Source organism: Heterocephalus glaber, unplaced genomic scaffold (assembly GCF_053883595.1).
Source record: "Heterocephalus glaber isolate CG9 unplaced genomic scaffold, H.glaber_assembly_v1.0 deba00001646, whole genome shotgun sequence".
Taxonomy (NCBI): domain Eukaryota; kingdom Metazoa; phylum Chordata; class Mammalia; order Rodentia; family Bathyergidae; genus Heterocephalus; species Heterocephalus glaber.
Genome location: NW_028258399.1, coordinates 61,336 through 67,772, shown reverse-complemented (window position 1 = coordinate 67,772; position 6,437 = coordinate 61,336).

Below are 6,437 nucleotides of genomic sequence, written 5' to 3'. Positions count from 1 at the left end.
GGCACAGAGACCGCACCGCGGACTTGGTGCCCGGAGACTGACGACCGCCGCGGGAACTGTGCGGCTGGAGCAGGGAGCAGGGAGCCCTTCTGGAGCGGAGGGCAGCGGCCTCCCCTCTTCCCGAGCTCTGCGGAGAGCAGCCGACCCGCGGCCCGCCTGACTCGGCGTCCTGCACCGACCACAAGCGAGAACACGGCCCGGTACACACCGCAGTCCCTGTGCCCTTCAGCTGAAAACCGGGCCGCACCGTGAAGGGCAGTATGTGAACCGAGCCAGACACACCAGCTTCATACCGTCGGCCTGCTGTGTGAGCTGAAACTAGAAGACAGAAGCAACTAGACGCGAGTAGGAGATAGATCTTTCTCAGGTGGGACCAAGAGGTGGAGGGAGGGAAAGGGGGTGAAAGGGGACTAAGATGTGATGTGCCCCTGTGCTAACTACCCCAAGGAATGTAAATGCTGTGTACTGCAAACACTAGCAACAAGAGACAAGTGTCCGTGCCATCTGCCATCTGCCGCAGAAAAGTCATGTAAGAACAGAAACTAGTGAATTTATAGACTTGAGTTAAATTCTGAGTCAGCTTCATTGCAGACTAAAGGCTTTTTAAAGAAAAATCCTTCATGTAAAAAACTAACAAAAAATACTCCATTCGGAAACCCTCGCGATGTCCAAATGCACCTGAGAACCGAGAGGTGCGGTAAGGAGAGCAGCAACTCTCGGGTTTGGATCCACGCCCTCCCCTTAGGAACTGGGTGTCTTTCCACACGAAGCTGTCGGAGGTAAAAAGCTGAGAATATCTGTGTAAAATAAAAATACCCACCAGAGCCGCCGTGGAGATCAAGAGTCACTGCTGCTCAAGGGCTGGGTCCCCTCTCACGGAAGCCCTGTCCTGTATCTGCAGCTCCAGGTGCTGATGTTTGGCCCGGTGTGGCTCCTGACATGCACCTCAGTGACATCTGAGCACAACTGGGATTCCTACCATCCTCCCGACTCCCTGCTCCTCCCCTCATTTGATGAAACCATCCACCTGCAGCACAGGCTAGACTTGGAAGTGACCATGGTTCCCTTCCTTCCTGGTTATACTACACCATCAGCAAATCCCACGCTCCACCTCCAGAGCATTCCCTAGATCCATCTGCCTCTTTTTGTCTTCACTGTTTGCACCCTAATCCAAGCCACAACTGTCTGTTGCCTAAGTGGTCTTCTCACCAACATTGGTTCCTTCTTGCAGCTGCACTGGTCTTTTAAAACATCAGACCACAGAGATTCTTTGTGCATAACCCTCGAATGGCCCCTGTGACGATGAAAAGATGCTGGAGATCTTTACCGAGGTTATGGGGCCTCAGTCAGTCCGGTTCATGTGCACCTCTCTACCTGCGCCACTCTCTCTGATGTCCAGTTCTCTAACCTTTGAACACCTGCCTGCCTGGGCTTGGCACCTGCCCACTGTTCCTCCCCAGGGCATGCAGTGACATGTTGCTTTTGCCATATCTCAACTTGAAATATATTCACACAGAGACGGGACTTTTCTCATGATCCAATAAAAAAGAACAATCTCTAGTTAATGCCTGACTCGGTTACTTTCTCATCACTGAGACACAATGCCCAATACTGACACTTAAAAGAAGAGAGATTTATTTTGGCTCACAGTTTGTAGAGATCTGAGTCCACAGTTGGCTGCTCCCTGGCTGGGCAGCATCGCAGATGGGCATCACAGAGGAGAAGCTGCTCATGCCAAGGCAAACAGGAAGCAGAGAGGGATCAAGGGAGGAGGAGGGAGGCAGACCCTTCCAGACCACGCCCCCGGGACTGCATTCTCCCAATCCCGCACGTAGCTGTGAACTCACCAGGGGAAGAGCCCATGACAGTACTTCACCCTCTGGCCCAGGCGCCTTCCCCGGGCCCCGGGTATGATGAGTGCAGGAGGTGTTGAGGGAATATCCAGATATAAGCCGCAACAATGCCTAGCCTCATCCCAACACCACTACTTGATATTTTGTTTACTTGCTCATTTTCTGTACTTTCCACTACCATAAAAGCTTTTGGGTTTTTTTTTTTGGTACTGGGAATCAAACTCAGGACCTGGCACTTGCAAGGCAGCCACCGGAACCACTGAGCTAAATCCCCAGCCCCATAAAAGCTTTTTGGGAATACAGACCTTGTCCAGAAAGTGATTTCATTTCACAGACAGGACAGACTTGTGATTCTGTTAAGGAAGGCACTTCACATTGTCACATGGTATGTGTACAGATACGTAACATGGAACATTTGCAGACTACCTTCTGGTCCTCTACATTTTCTATTCAAATTTAATTCCATTTTACTTTCAAACAATATTAGTGTGATGCACCAACAGGATCATGAGCCATAATTTAAAATACACTACAAAGAACTGTACATATATCCTAATCTGTGGCTCCAAAGTGAAATTATTTGCCAAAATTATTGCCACTAATAGATAACAGAGATGGTTATTCATATGGAGATGATTCAAAATATGTTTAAGGGAAATTTTGTCACCAATACTACCCTCTGAAGGGATTAGAATGAAATTTTGTCACTGATAGTACTCTTTCTTAATTTTTTTTTACTAGTAGTCCTAGGACTCTTTGGAAGTGAGGGTTTATAGACTGTAACATTTCCTATGCCTAGTAAAACTTGCCTTCCTCAGGCACACTTGGAAAAAACTACTATGTCCACGACAAAAATCCTATATCCTTCTTTCACATTATTTGACTTGTAATTATAACTGCAAATAGAAAAGAAATATCTTCTACAGATAAAATTGTAACCCTGAAAATATAAATATCAATCTTCTCTTCCATAACTCCACCTTTACAGACGTCAAACTTTCTGTTTCCTGCTCTCATTCATTTGAGAAAATTTTCACCCATTTATGCTAGTAATATTTGGTCTAGTTTCTCTGGCCAAATACTGCCTGGTACTGGTGACAAATACCAAGGAGATATCCAGGCATCCAAATATCAGATTGTAGTAACACACATTATGAATTAAATGTGTCAGGCAGGACAGGAAGCATTGTCTCAGTTAATGACCTCAGTGACATGACAAAAAGGCCACGTGAACTATTCTGTGATTTTTATGGGTAACTGTTGTGATTTTGTTCTTTTCTACAAGATTATGTTTAAATATTAGAAGGATAATGAACAAAAATCAACTAGGCTCCATCAGGAACAACATTGAAGAAGCCCAAATTTTCTTTGAAATGGGATAAACTGATGACTTATCAAGCCATTTGTGCCCCAAAGCATGCTAAAGTGCATTTCTTATGCTTTATGTAATATCTTCAGACATTACAGAAGATCAAAACAACTTTAGTTTAATAAACTTTTTAGCATTTATAAGATTTTGTTTACTGGGACAGAACATAATACTATTTTAATTGATTTTGTAACATTCAGCATCATCAAATCATTTATATAGAATCTACTATCTTTGTTGTCTTAATCACAGTAAAACACAGTGTACCATGTCACATAGCACAATTATAAACCCTACTTGCTGTGACACTTACCCATCAAAGCTCATTGTCTCACTATAACTCTCATAAAACCTACCATAGCTTTGACATTGTTATTGTTTTTAATTAGGAAATCATAACCATAATCCCTTTTATTTGAGAGAAAATATCACATTTAATCTACATTCTATGTAAATAGATTCTTACTCTGATGCACCCATTTAGAAAGAAATTTTTCTGAGTTTTATTTACAAAAGTCCAAATTAACACGTAATTGTTTTAGGGATCTACTGAATAAGAACACTGTGTTTATCACAGTCTTCAAAACTTATTTTACATACTCCAGTTCTTCAGATGCTAGAAGCCTACACCCGCTTTGGTGGTCCAACTGTGGACCTTATCACTTTGTGTTTTCTAAGTTTGCTGTCATTTCCAGTGTGTGTATTTTTCAGTGTGCCAAACACATGTTTCATGTCCAACTATCTTAGAAAGCAAGGGAGAGTCTCTGGAAACACTGCCGTGAGGTGATTTTAGATCTTTCACTGGAGAATTCACAAACTGGTCACCGACCCTCTGTACCTCTGTCCCAAGAGTGAGGTGGAGACACAGACCTAGCCTCGCTCCCAGGGCAATGGATTAGAGCAGCTCCTGTTGGAGACGTAGAACCATACTTCAGAATTCACTTTTTCCAACAGTGTTTACTTAACTTCCCCATAGTGCTCAGATATACACACACCTGTGCAAATGTAACACTCCTTGTGTGAAAATGCATTTTCATAAACATTCATGTTAGGTACCAAACACTCAGGAGTCCTAAGTACTAAAGCTGTGATTTGTGGTCCAGGAGGAACCTCTAGGCTATTTTCTTTCTTTTTTTTTTAATTCTTTAAAATTTTTTTTTCTCTTTAGTATTGGGGATTGCACACAGGGCGTTTGCATTGAAGTGCATCTTAATTTTGAGACAGGTTATTGCTAAGTCAGTAAGTTGCCCAGGCTGAGCTTGAATTTGTAAAGTCCTGTCTCAGCCCCCAGAGTGCTGGGACTACAGGTGTGCACCACCACTCTTTTTAATTCTTTACTTGAAAATGTTGAAAAAGGTATTTATTCCCAATAAGTAAATTGTTTCATGGCAAACTCATGTAAAAACGCACTATTAACTCATACGTACGTTATAATTTATGTTACTCTGTTACCAACACAATTTTCATTCTTGGTAGTTTGGTTGCAGTGTTCAACCTGCACAGTGACTAAATCTCCCTCTCAGGTCTATGGCTAGAGCTCCTCTCTGGCCACCAGGCCAAGTGCCGTTTGCTTTACTGGCCCCCTTTTCCTGCCATGGCCATGCTTACCATGCTGTTTCTGTTTATTAGTACATAATTGCTGTGCATAACAGCGTTCACCATGGGGAGATTATTTATACTTCGGGGTTCTTATATAAGAGAAACCATGTGATATGTGTGCTTATGTGCCTGATTTATTTCACTTAACATCATGGTCTCTAGGTGCATCCGTTTTCCTCCGAGTGACTCAAATTTATCCTTCTTTAATGTTTACCACTCTTGGCTAAAATTAGCTTACTGGCCAGCAGCCACCTGGGGCGGGAAGTCTTATCTTTCAAATCAGAAACACAGGAAGGTTGCTCAACCTGACTTGGGAGGAAGACTGTTTTCTGACAGAAGATCTCTAAGAAGCCTGCCCACCCCTAAATACACCCTGCCAACTACGAATGTATCTCTACCTCATCCCTGAGGAAACAGCAGTCTCAAGATTTTTTATTTCATGTAAAATAATTTTTAAATTTTTACCTAAAATTGTTGTAAAACTATAAAGAACAATATAGATGTGCTTCAAAAACTACCATTTAATTCAAAGTGAACTTATTTCAGCAGTGTGATATTATAATTTCCTTCTATCCATTCCATTTCTTTTGCGTATTTATTTTAAATCTATAAATATTGGTTGAAGGGAGGGCTGGGCAAGGGTGAAAAATAAGAACCAAGAGAGACTATGTAAAGGTGCAAATTTCCAATGATGAATGTCATTATATTGTATACCTAAAATGTACCAATGATTAAAATGAATAATCGATAATGCAAAATAGAAAGAAAATGTCCAAAGGGGTAGGGGTAGTGGGAGGGGCAGGGGAAAAGAAAGAAGGGAAAGGAAAAATGCTGAGAAATGGAAAAAATGGAAACGAAGTCTTTGTAAATAGGGAAGGGTGGAGGGCGTGAAGGGAGGGCTAGGAATGGGGAAAAAATAAGAACCAGGATGCATTATGTAAAGGTACAATTCCCAATGAGAAATGTAATTGTGTTGTATACCTACAATGTACCAATAAAAGAATTTTTAAATAAATAAATAAATAAATAAATAAATAAATAAATATTGGGCTGCAGCATTTGTCCTTTGCAGGGGTGTGTGATTTTGGTTAATACAATTGTTCTAGCAATAGCAATATTATGAAATTTTAAAATCTAAGCTCAATCTAATCATGCAAAACTGAATCAGACAATCACAATTTAAGAACCATTCTGCAAAAACAACAGCCCATGGAGCAGTTTAGGGTCTGGGGAGGTGAGAGGGACCACAGCGCCACAGGAGCGGACCCCTCCCCATGAGGAGTGTAGCTCTGTGAATCGTGAAGACGTTGGGTGTTGCATTCCAGCTATGTGTATCAAAATAGCTAGAGCACGCTATTTACTGAGGCCTATCTATTTTCCTCAAGTGTAGAATGAGCACGGTGATACTTGCTGATTATAACAAGGAACAGGATTATAAGGCACAAACACAAAATACCACAGGTATAAACTTTTCCTGTGGTACAGGGATTGCACCCAGGGCTTCCTGAAGAGCGACAGCCCCACCCTTTTAAAAAATTCTGTGATAGGTCTCATCTCGCTAAATTGCCCAGGCTGGGTTTGAATTTACGATCCTCCTGCCTCAGCCTCCCAGAGCG